Source organism: Monodelphis domestica, chromosome 6 (genome assembly GCF_027887165.1).
Source record: "Monodelphis domestica isolate mMonDom1 chromosome 6, mMonDom1.pri, whole genome shotgun sequence".
NCBI classification, from domain to species: Eukaryota; Metazoa; Chordata; class Mammalia; order Didelphimorphia; family Didelphidae; genus Monodelphis; species Monodelphis domestica.
Window position 1 is genome coordinate 225,375,898 of NC_077232.1, and position 13,144 is coordinate 225,389,041.

The 13,144-nt window shown below is 36.4% G+C and overlaps 1 pseudogene; it reads right to left on the reverse strand.

Annotated features, from left to right (window-relative positions):
- Positions 1–952: 952 nt before the first annotated feature.
- On the reverse strand, positions 953–2,642 carry LOC100617841 (ras GTPase-activating protein-binding protein 1-like; annotated as a pseudogene).
- Positions 2,643–13,144: the final 10,502 nt, after the last annotated feature.

Consider the following 13,144-nt stretch of genomic DNA (forward strand, 5'->3'; position numbering starts at 1 on the left):
TGACATTTGGATCTTCAGAGCCTCCATTTATTTCATTTTTTAGATGTTTTTACTTTTATTTATTTTAAAACAATTTTCCAAGACTGGAATGAGAGATAAACAGAAGGAATAACAAATTTTCTGTTGTTTTTCTTTTGTTTTGTTTTTACAAATACAAAGTAATACATGAAAAAAAAATCCCTAATTCAATAAAAAAAACTTTTTCCACAAGTTGTGGAAAAGCATTTTTTAAAGAGTTGAATTCTACACATTTAAAACATACTGCAATCCCAAATTACAAGCGGTAAAAACATTAGTTTAGAATTCATTTTTTTGTGATCACATATCAAGAGCAAATAAAAGTTCTATGAATACCCTTTATTCAGTTTTTTTTTTAACCATGTCACAGAGAAAAGTGTGACTGTCAATTTTTCCAGTGGCAACAATTCCAAACCAGAGAGTAGTCATGGCCCTCAATGAACAACTGGATTTTTTCCTGCCCTAAAAATGTTTGCCAAATCCTGGGTTTCTGACAGATTTTTGGAACACATGGAAAATGGAAAGAAAATTATTCCAATATCAGTTATAAGCAAAAGATATAGTTCTTTGGGATAAAACTGCTATTGCAAAAAAAAAAAATAAAACAAAATGGAAGAAGAAGAAAATCTACTCTGTATATTTGAGGTGAACAAGAATTACAGTTTTTTTTTCTTCTTTTAAAATAGACTTTTCCTAAAATATTGTTCCACAAAAATGGAATTGGTGACAAGGACTTGGGGGTGTGGGGCAGCAGGGAATGAAAACAACACACACACAAAACCATTAACACAAACAAAAATGGGCCTGAAATTGTATCACACGTAGGCAATCTATATAAAACCCTAGGGTCACATTCCAAGATACCCAAGGCTGAAATTCACAACACTGCAGAAGCAAAGGTTTGTGCCATCATGTGAAGATCTGTACACCAAATTCACTGACTTTGACCAATTCACCTTTGGGCTCCAAATCCTAGTTTCTGGGATATTCCTCCACAGGGAAGCCCTGTTGTTCCTCCACCTAGGCCACTGCATGGGCCTCCTGGTCCATGTGGTCTATTGTCCCGATTATCACCTTCTCTAGCAGCTCTTGTCTTCTTTTCCTCAACGTTCAAATGCACCTCACCTCTGAAAATGATGGGCCTGCTACCAAGGGTCTTCTAAACTGCCTCTGGGTCATCAAAATCCACAAAACCAAAATTGGGTAGCTTTTCCCCACTATTAATTCAAAGTTCCATAACATTCCTGTAGCCTATGAAAGAAACACAGAAACTTTGGAAGAATTCTTTTAGTTCTGCTTTGTCCACATCGTGTGGAAGATTTCCAACAAAAGCTGGTGACTGTCTGTATATCATACACTTCTCCTTGTATCCATATCACCCTGTTCACCACCTTCACAAATTGGTCCCCACTGGGTTGGGATATTAGTTCATCGTTCTCTTACTCTTTGGTCCCTCTGGGGCCTCTGTGCTGGTGTCTGAGATTCCAGTTTTGATTCTGGGTGAGCCCACAATGCTGGTACTTTAACAACATGAGGTGGTATCCCAGACACTGGAATAGCTCCACTAGTGGGAGGTTCTTACTGGTCACAGATGCCCAAGAAAATGCTCTCAGGTACTCCTGTATTGCTGGAGCTGTATCTACAGGGACAGGAGATGATAAACTCTTTTGAGTCTCCTCAGAAACAGGTTCTTTCAAAACTGGTTCAGACTTTTCTTCATGGCTTTCAGTTTAAGCTTCCTGCTCAGGCTCTGGTTCTGGTTCAGGCTCTGGCTCCACAACAGGTTCCTCCAGGTCATTGCTGACAGTCTGGTCATAAAAAGCTCCAGAGTCATCAGGAACGACCTCAGGGGTCTGCTGTCTTTCTTCTGGTTCTTCTACTTCTTCCTCAGATTCTTTTTGGGGTTCAGTGATAAAGCCACCAAAAACCTCATCTTGGTATCAGAAGATGTCATTATGAACATAGAATTTGCTTGCAACAGAACCCTCAGGAGCATGAGTCTTCGAAATGCCTGGTTATTATTAGACAGCAATCTATACAAATTAAATTATATCTGTAATAAAATATTATATTTTATGAGGATTATTAAGGATTATTAGAAATCAAGGAATAAAGAAAAAAAAACAAAATAAGAAACCACATGCCTAGGGCTGATTAGCCCATTCAAAGCTTACTTACTACATCTTGCAATGGCTGAGCAGAGAGAGGGAGAGCATAGAAGAGCATAGAAGGGGAGGAGGTAGGCGTTACTGCCAGTTTAAATATTAATTGTGATTTCGCCCAGGTGGAGATTCAGGTGAGATTATAAGGAATTCTGGGAAATACCAAGGACTTCTGGGGATTGAAGTCTAGGGTTCAAAATCTCCATTTTATAACTCCCATCACCTGGACCACAACACCATCATTGAGGGTAGCATGAGCATCCAAATGATGAATCTTGGTATGACAATTTGTAAAGTTTTGGGACATCACTTTCCAATGGATTTCCTCTTGTCCATAGACAGCATCGTCTGGTTTTCCATTGGAATCTAAACCTCCATGAACATAAGATGAGTTCTTGCCATAAAACCTACACAATATGTCCGGGGCCTGGTTTAGCAGAGTATAATGTTGTCTCTCAAGTTCCTGCCAGACCAGTAGGGGACTTGGTCCTCTCTTTGGTCAACTGCAATCTGTAGGGCTGAGTGGGAGAGGAAGAGTCTTTAGTAGGAAGAAGTTAGCAAAACTCTCTCACGCAATGGTGTCCTCATTTATTTCATTTTTAAAAGGGGGATAATAATATTTGTATTACTTATATCAGAATGTTGGTAAGAGGGAGATGAGTTTCTAACTAACATAAAGTGCTAAATGAGTATTTTTTCCTGAACTTTCTTTTCTAATCTCAGATTATCTAGATTCTTGGCACGTACTACAGCACTCTTCTTGTCCATCTATCTCTGGTATTGGACTTACTAAACACTTTTTTGAAAAATGATTTATGTAAAGAAAAAGATGTGAAATAACAGTGGCCCTTCATCAAAAGAGCACTGTGCAAACTTCATCAAATTCAGGAATACTTCACACATAATGAGTCCATTGCTGAAGATGAAAATTTGGAAGTCATGTATGAGACATACTTTGAGACTCTATAGATGAAATGACAGAAGGAAGAGTACTTTAGAAGGAGAAAGAAAGTATCTAACATGGTACCTGTGGTTAATGGGAAATGAGCAGAAAAGTGAAGGAGACAAAGATCAGAGAAAGAAAATCAGGAGAGCTGATGTCTTATTTAGAATTACACAGCTAGTATGGGTCAGGTGTAAAACTTGTACTCAGAACTTCCTGATTCAAAGATCAGGACTTGAAGGTTAGCTGTTGTTCTTCCCACTGTGTTAAAGGGATAATATCTGTATGGATATTTGATTATTTCACACATTCTAAGAGGTGCTGACCCCAGCCTTTGGGACAAGAACTTACTATTTAACAAAAACTTCTAAGAAAATTGGAAAACAGTATGGGAAAAATCATATCTAGATCAACATCTCACACTGTATACTAAGATAAATTCTTAATAGGTAAATGACTTAAAGATAGGAAATAAAATCATGAATAAATAAGGTGAACATAAAATAGTATACCTGTCAGATCTGTGAGAAAGGAAGGAATTTAAGACCAAGCAAGAGATAGAGAACATTACCAAATGTAAAATGAATGATTTTGCTTACATCAAATTAAAAAGTTTTTGTACAAACAAAACCACAGCAACCAAAATAAGAAGGAAAGCAGTAAACTGGGGAAAAATTATAACAAAACTCTCTGATAAATGTATAATTTCCCAAATATATAAGGAACTAAGTCAAATTTACAAAAAATCAAGCCATTCCCCCATTGACAAATCTTCAAGGGTTATGAACAGGCAGCTTTCACATGAAGAAATCAAAACTATCAATAACCACATGAAAAAAGTGTTCTAAATCCCTCCTGATTAAAGAAATGCAAATCAAAACAACTCCGAGGTACCACTTTACCCCTATCAGACTAGCCAATATGGCAACAAAAGAAAGTGATAAATATTAGAGGGGTTGTGGCAAAATTGGGACACTAATACACTGCTGGTGGAGTTGTGAATTAATCCAATTGTTCTAGAGGGAAATTTGGAATTATGTGCAAAGGGCTTTAAAAGATTGCCTGCCCTTGGATCCAGCCATAGCACTGCAGGGTTTGTAACCCAAAGAGAAAATAAGGAAAAATCTTGTACAAAAATATTTATAGCCATGCTCTTTGTGGTGGTAAAAATTTGGAAAATGGGGGGGTTTCCATCAATTAGGGAATGGTAGAACAAATTGGGATATTTGATGGTGATGGAATACTAGTATGCTCAAAGAAATAATAAACTGGAGGAATTCCATGTGAACTGGAAAGACTCCAGGAATTGATGCAGAGTGAAAGGAGCAGAACCAGCAGAATATTGTACACAGAGACTGATACATATGTGGCACAATTGAATGTAATAGACTTTTCTACTAGCAGTGATGCAATGATCCAGGACAATCCAGAGGAACTTGAAAAATTATGCTATCCACATCGAGAGAAAGAACTGTCGGAGTAGAAACCCAGGAGAAAAACATATGATTGATCACGTGATTTGATGGGGCTATAATTAGGGTTTTGACATTAAAAGATCACTCTACTGCAAATATGAATAACATGGAAATAGCTTTTGAACAATGATACATGTATATCCCAGTGGAATGGCTTATCAGCTCAGGGAGATTAGAGGAAAGAGGGAAGATCATGAATCATGGAACCATGGAAAATATTCCAAATAAATAAATAAGCTTAAAAAAAATAAAATAGAGTATAGAGTACTAAATAGTAAAAAAAAAAAAAGAGTTGCTGACATCAAAACTGTTGTGAGAAAATCTATTTCCCATAATATCAATGTGTACCAAGAATTAAAAGGAAAGGATTAAACAAAATCAATGGATTACTTACTTTCTAGAAACAGAAGCTGATGTTATTTTTTTAATATTAAAAATATTACTTTATCCTGCTAAAGTGGCTCAATTCAAAAGTAAAAGATTTAGCCACTTACATATTCTTCCAGGAATATAAAAATCTTAAGTGTAGAACTTCATCACTATTTTAAATGTTTAGGCTTTCATGTAAAATAACAATTTTTTTGGCAACCTTCTACACAGAGGAATAAGTGATAATATTCATTTCCCATTTTTTTTTGCCAATAACTTTTTGGGAGCTGTCCAAATTTTGAGGACTGTCTCAAAAAGTCCTTTGGGTATAGTTGTGTAACCTCAAGCATAATCTCATTTGTTCTTCAACATATGTTCCAGAATTTTCATAGGATCAGAGCTGGCAGAGGGCATAAGAGGTCATACAGTTCATCTCCTTCTCATTTTACAATGTAGATAATTAAACCTTAGTAAGGTTAATTACTTGCCCAAGGTCACACTGGTTGTAAGTAACAAAAACAAGATTGGGAGCTAGGTCCTATACCTCCTAATCCTGGGATCTTTTCACAGTATCAGCTATATATATAATGTGTTAAGCTATAGAATCAGCATTGTATGTATAGGGATAGAGATTGGTCCTCTGATTTCACTGATATAGGTAATCAGTCATCAGGTGAGAAAATCCCCTTTATCAATTAAAGGGAGTATCTTTGATACAATTAATAGTCTATGAAAGTTATTTGAGCACTGATAAATTAAGTAATTTAGCCAAGGCCACATTTTCAGAGGTGGGGATTTGAATTCAAGTCTCTGAAGCTAGATCTGTATTCACTATCCTATGATTCTAAACTTAGCGGTAGATATGTAGATAGATAAAAAGATAGATAGAAAGATGATAGATAGATAGATAGATAGATAGATAGATAGATAGATAGATAGATAGATGGATGGATGAATGGATAGATAGAGATAGAGATAGAGATAGAGATAGAGATAGAGTGAATAGTTGTTTATATAGAATCTACTATGTGCCACATGCTGTGCTAAGTGCTTTACAAAGATTACCTCATATAATCCTCACAACAACTTGGTGAGGATGTTCCTATTAAGATCGCATTTTACAATTGAATAAAGTGAGTTAGACACAGGAAAAGTGGTTTGCCCAAGGTCACACATTAATAAATGTTCAAAGAATTTTAACGCAGGTCAGTGCTCTATTTAAAAAAAAATGTATGAATGTGTATATGTTTGCATGTATGTGTCTATGAGAGAGGCAGAGAGAGAGAGAGAGAGAGAGAGAGAGGCAGAGAGACAGAGAGACAGAGAGAGACAGAGAGAGACAGAAATAGATGGAGACAGACAGCGAGACAGAGACAGAGACAGAGAAAGAAAGAGCAAGAGACTCTAATTAGTGTTTTCTAGTTTGCAAAACGTTTTTTTGTAGGTCTACTGCTTGAATTCTAAAAGGAAGGTACTTCCTCATGCTGGGTAATAAATATATTGTACTTTAAATTTATTAAGAGTCTTACAGTCTCTTTTTATCCTCACAACAACCCTGTGAGGGGTTATTTCCATTTTACAGATAGAAAATGAAGGCCCAGAGAGTGACCATATAGTTAGTAAGTGTCAGAGATGGGACTCAAACCCAAAATATTGAAAAACTATATATATATATAACTTACCCATAAACATATTTATGAATATGCATAAACTTCTGTGCATACATGTATACATACTCTTATATGCATGCATCTATGCATAGAAGAATAGGCATTAGCCATATAAATAATTCATAGAAATTAAGTGGAAATAAGGTAAAAATTATATTCACTCTTAGAATTCTATACTGTAATATCAAAAGCCAGGCAAATAAGTGACTTCATGATATGAGCATAAGAAGAAAAATAATCTTACTTATTTATTTCTGTTAAGGGAACCACATCCTTTTTGTCATCTAGTTTCCCAAATTCTGAGATGTCCCTCTAGTCCTCTCTTCACATGTTCAACTAGCTGCCAAGTGTTATAGATTCTTCCTACTAATTATTTCTCATATATGTCCCTTTCTGTCATTCACAAGGTCATCATCCTTAAACTTTGACCTTCTTAACTTCATTACAGTAGGTTCCTATTTGTTCTAGGTTACAGAGAGTAACAGCATTGTATTTGGAGGCGGGAAGTTCCGAGTTCAAATGTTGCCTCAGATACTTACTAGCTGTATGGTCCTAGGCAGGTCACATAACTTAATTCTGACTCAGTTTCCTATTCTACAGAATGGGAGTAATAACACCTACCTTATAGGGTTGTTGTGAAGCTCAAAGGAAAACACGTCTAGTACTTTGTAAAGCGTAAAGCACTACATAAAAGCTAATTATTGTTATTGTTGTTATTGTTATTATTGGTAGTAGTATTCTTTGCCTTTCTCTTCCTCCTCTAATCCATCTTCCACACAGTTTCCAGGGATATTCCTCCAATACAATTTTGCTACAACCTAAATTTTTCAAACCCTTACTTTCCATCTTAGAATCAATACTGTGTATTGGTTCCAAGGCAGAAGAGTGGTAAGGGCTAGGCTATGTGGGTTAAGTGACTTGTGTAGGGTCACCCCAGCTAGGAAGTATCAGAGGCCAGACTCAAACCCATTTGTGAGGCTTATTATGCATGATTTCCCTTCATATGGAATGAACTGTTCTCTATTTTCCACATGCATCCTGTCTCTTGTCTCTAAGTCTTTGCATAATCTGCTCTCCATGCTTTTGATGTCTTACTTCTTCACCATCTCCTGGTAGTATCCCTTGATTCCTTCAAAAGTAACCCTAAGCACCACTTCCTACATGAGTCCTTCCCTATTCCCCTTCACTGCCATAGCCTCTTCCCTGAAATTACAGTTTATTTGTTTTTTAAATGTTTGTATGTACTTACTGATGTTATTCTTTAGTGGTTTCAGTCATGCCCAACTCTTTATGACCCCACTTGGGGTTTTCTTGGCAAAGATACTGGAGTGGTTTCCCATTTCCTTCTCCAGTTCATTTTACAGATGAAGAAACTGAGCCAAAGAAGATTAAGTATCTAGACAAGATACACACAGCTAATAAGTGTCCAAGGTCAGATTTGAACTCAGGGAGATGAGTCTTCCTGACTCCAGGCTTGACAAGCCACCTACCCATTGCACCACCATGTTGCTTTCTCTGATAGTATTTCTTGGAGACCAAGAGTGCTTCACTTTTCCCTTTGTGTCTCAGGAACCTAAAGACAGTGCCTGAGACAGAATAGAAGCTTAGTATCAACCCCTCCCCCCTTAGAGAGCAGAGTCTTCTGAAAGAACCAGCTGAATCTAATCCCATCAAAAGTCTCCAGAAGGAAGGGGAGCCCAGGCTCCCCACCCATCCTCATTGACTGCTGGACTTTAAGCCAATCAAAAGCCTCCAGAGGACAGGGAAGCTCAAACCCCCAACAACCCTCCCCCAAAGACTACACCAAGAGATCTTCTGTTAAAGCTCCAAGAGGGGAGACTGATAAAAGTCCCCTAAAACAAAGAAAATGAGAGGAACAAGAGCACAAACAAATATGGGGAGTAAAGAAGGGGTGAATTTGAGCAAACAACAGAAAAAGAAGAAAGAAACTACAATAGACAGCTACTACTCAGCAAATGGAAGAGAGGGGGAGAGATCAGCAAACAATAAACCAGAAATCCCAATGAATTGGATGCAGGCTGTGGAAGAATTCAAAACACAACTAAGAGAGGCTGAAGACAATTGGGAAAAGAACTTAAAAATTAAGATAAGTCATCTGGAAACAGAAGCACTTGAACTAAAACAAGAAAATAATGTTTTGAAAGCCAAATTCAACCAGCTGGAAAATGAGGCAAAGGAGATGAAAGATGAGGTAAAGAGGAAGAAAGACGATCTTCAAAGAAAATCAGACCAGAAGGAAAAAGATGACCAAAAAGCCAGAGATGAAATCTAATCTTTAAGAACCAGAATACAACAACTAGAATCAAGTGACCTCACAAGGCAGCAGGACACTATAAAACAAAACCAAAAGAATGAAAAAATTGAGGAAAATGTGAAGCATCTCATTCACAAAACAGACGATTTAGAAAATCTTTAAAGAAGAGACAATTTAAGAATAATTGGACTACCAGAAGACCACGACAAAAGAAAAACCCTGGACATAATACTAGAGGAAATTATCCAGGAAAACTGTCCCGAGATCCTAGAACAAGAGGGGAAAGTGGAGATTGAAAGAATCCACAGATCACCCCCTGTATTTAATCCCCAACTGACAACACCAAGAAATATTATAGCCAAATTCAAAAACAATCAGATGAAAGAAAATATATTACAGGCTGCCAAGAAGAAGCCATTCAGATACCATGGAAACATGGTGAGGTTAACACAGGATCTAGCTGCATCCACACTGAAGGACCGAAAGACATGGAATACGATATTCTGGAAAGCAAGGGAACTAGATCTACAACCAAGAATAAAATACCCATCAAAACTGACTATATTCTTACAGGGGAAAGTATGGTCATTCAACACAACAGAAGAGTTCCAAGCATTCATGAATAAAAGACCAGACCTGAACAGAACTCAATAGAATTATCAAAAGGTAATTTAAAAAGAGGGGAAAAAACAAACAAAACAACAACAAAAATTTTATAAGAGACTCAATAAGTTAAAATGATATGTATCCCTATAAGAAAAGAGGTCATTGGTAACTCTTAAAAACTGTTGCTATCACCTGAGCAGCTAGAAGAATTACACTCAGAGGGAACAGTGACAAACTGTATAGGATGAAAGGACAAGACATAAATAGGTATATAGATATATGCCTACATAAATACATATACATGTGTATGTATATATATATATATATATACATGACTAGAGCTAAAAAAGAAAAGAGGTTATGACTAAAAGAAATGGGAAAAGAAACAAATGGGGGTAAATTTATATGTCACAAAGAATCTCATGGTGGGAGGGGGGAGAACATCGATACACTGGAAGGGTAAAGAGGTTGGAGATAGGAAATACTCAACTCCTATGTACTTTGAAACTGACCCAAAGAGGGAAGAACAACCCAATCCATTGGGGAAGAGAATAGATTTGTGCCCTATAGGGGAGTAGAAGGGTAAAAAACAGACTGGTGTGGAGGGAAGAAGTACAAGGGAGGGAGAGGGTGGGGAGGAATTTTAAAAAGACTACAGGGGAAAATAAGGGAGGGAATAAAAAGGGAGAGGGGTATAAAGGGAAGTAAAATAAGGGAGGGAGGGGGGGAGGCTGACTATAAACAAACATTGGTGTAGAAGGAAATAGTGAAAGAAGAAAAGGCAGGACCAGGAGTAGAAATCAAAATGCTGGGAAATACACAGCTAGTAATCACAACTCTGAATGTGAATGGAATGAACTCACCCATAAAATGCAAGCGAATAGCGGAGTGGATTAGAATCCAAAACCCTACCATATGCTGTCTGCAAGAAACACATGTGAGGAAGGTAGATATGCATAGGGTGAAAGTAAGAGGATGGAGCCAAACCTATTGGGCATCAAATGATAAAAAGAAGGCAGGAGTAGCAATCATGATATCGGACAAAGCCAAAGTAAAAATAAATCTAGTTAAAAGAGATATGGAAGTTAATTACATCCTGATAAAAGGCAGTATAGACAACAAGGAAATATCTCTACTCAATATGTATGCACCAAATGGCAGAGCATCCAAATTTTTAAAGGAGAAACTAGAGGAGCTCAAGGATGACATAGATAGAAAAACTATACTAGTGGGAGATCTGAACCTTCCCCTATCTGAACTAGATAAATCAAATCAAAAAATAAATAAGAAAGAGGTGAGAGAAGCAAATGAAATCTTAGAAAAATTAGAGTTACTAGACATATGCAGAAAAATAAATAGGGACAAAAAGGAATACACCTTCTTTTCAGCAGTACATGGTACATTCACAAAAATTGACCATGTACTAGGGCACAAAATCATTGCAAACAAGGGCAAAAGGGCAGAAATAATAAATGCAACCTTCTCAGACCACAGTGCAATAAAAATAATAATTAGTAAGGGTACATGGATAGATAAATCAAAAATTAATTGGAAATTAAACAATTTGATTCTCCAAACCCAGCTAGTTAAAGAACAAATTGTAGAAACAATTAATAACTTCATTGAAGAAAATGACAATGGTGAGACATCCTTTCAAAACCTATGGGATGCAGCCAAAGCAGTACTCAGGGGGAAATTTATATCCTTGAGTTCATATATAAACAAATTAAGAAGGGTAGAGGTCAATGAATTGGGCATGCAAATTAAAAAACTAGAAAGTAAACAAATTAAAAATCCTCAGATGAAGACTAAATTAGAGATCCTAAAAATCAAAAGAGAAATTAATAAAATTGAAAGTCAAAGAACTATTGATTTAAAAAATTAGACTATAAGGTGGTAGTTTGAAAAAACAAATAAAATTGACAAAGTACTGGTCAGTCTAATTAAAAATAGGAAAGAAAAAAAAAACAAATTGACAGTATCCAAGATGAAAAGGGAGACCTCACCTCTAATGAAGAGGAAATCAAGGAAATCATTAAAAACTACCTTGCCCAATTATATGGCAAAAATATGGCAGTCTAAGTGATATGGGTGAATACTTACAAAAATATAAATTGCCTAGACTAAAAGAAGAAGAAATAAATTATGTAAACAACCCCATATCAGAAAAAGAAATTGAACAAGCCATCAAATAACTCCCTAAGAAAAAATCCCCAGGTCCAGAAGGATTCACAAATGAATTCTATCAAATATTCAAAGAACAGCTAACCCCAATACTATACAAACTATTTGACAGAATAAGCCAAGAAGGGGTTCTACCAAATTCTTTTTATGACACAAACATGGTACTGATCCCAAAGCCAGGCAGGTTAAAAACAGAGAAAGAAAACTATAGGCCAATCTCCCTAATGAATATAGATGCAAAAATCTTAAATAGGATAGTAGCAAAAAAGACTACAGCAAGTCCTCACAAGGGTTATCCACTACGATCAGGTAGGATTCATTCCAGGAATGCAAGGATGGTTCAATATTAGGAAAACCATCCACATAATTGGCCATATAAACAAGCAAACCGACAAAAATCATATGATTATTTCAATAGATGCAGAAAAAGCCTTTGACAAAATACAACACCCATACCTATTGAAAACACTAGAAAGTATAGGAATAGAAGGGCCTTTCCTAAAAATAATAAAGAGTATATACCTAAAACCATCAGCAAACATCATCTGCAATGGGGAAAAACTCAAAGCCTTCCCAATAAGATCAGGAGTGAAACAAGGATGCCCATTATCACCTCTACTATTTGACATTGTACTAGAAACACTAGCAGTAGCAATTAGAGAAGAAAAAGAAATTGAAGATATTAAAATTGGCAATGAGGAGACGAAGCTGTCACTCTTTGTGGATGATATGATGATTTACTTAAAGAATCCCAGGGAATCAACCAAAAAGCTAATTGAAATGATCAACAACTTTAGCAAAGTTGCAGGATACAAAATAAACCCACACAAGTCATCAGCATTTCTATATATCTCCAACCCAGTTCAGCAGCAAGAATTAGAAAGAGAAATTCCATTTAAAGTCACCCTAGACAATATAAAATTCTTAGGAATCTATCTGCCAAGACAAACACAGGAACTATATGAACACAACTACAAAACACTCTCCACACAATTAAAACTAGATCTAAACAATTGGAAAAACATTGATTGCTCATGGATGGGACGAGCTAACATAATAAAAATGACCATCCTACCCAAACTTATCTATCTATTTAGTGCCATACCCATTGAACTACCAAAAAACTATTTTACTGAATTAGAGAAAACCATAACAAAGTTAATTTGGAAGAACAAAGAATCAAGGATATCCAGAGAAATAATGAAAAAAAAAATACAAAGGAAGGTGGCCTTGCAATCCCAGATCTCAAACTATATTACAAAGCAGCGGTCATCAAAACAATTTGGTACTGGCTAAGAGACAGAAAGGAGGATCAGTGGAATAGACTTGGGGTAAATGACCTCAGTAAGACAGTCTTTGACAAACCCAAAGACCCCAGCTTTTGGGACAAAAATCCAGTATTTGATAAAAAACTGCTGGGAAAATTGGAAGACAGTGTGGGA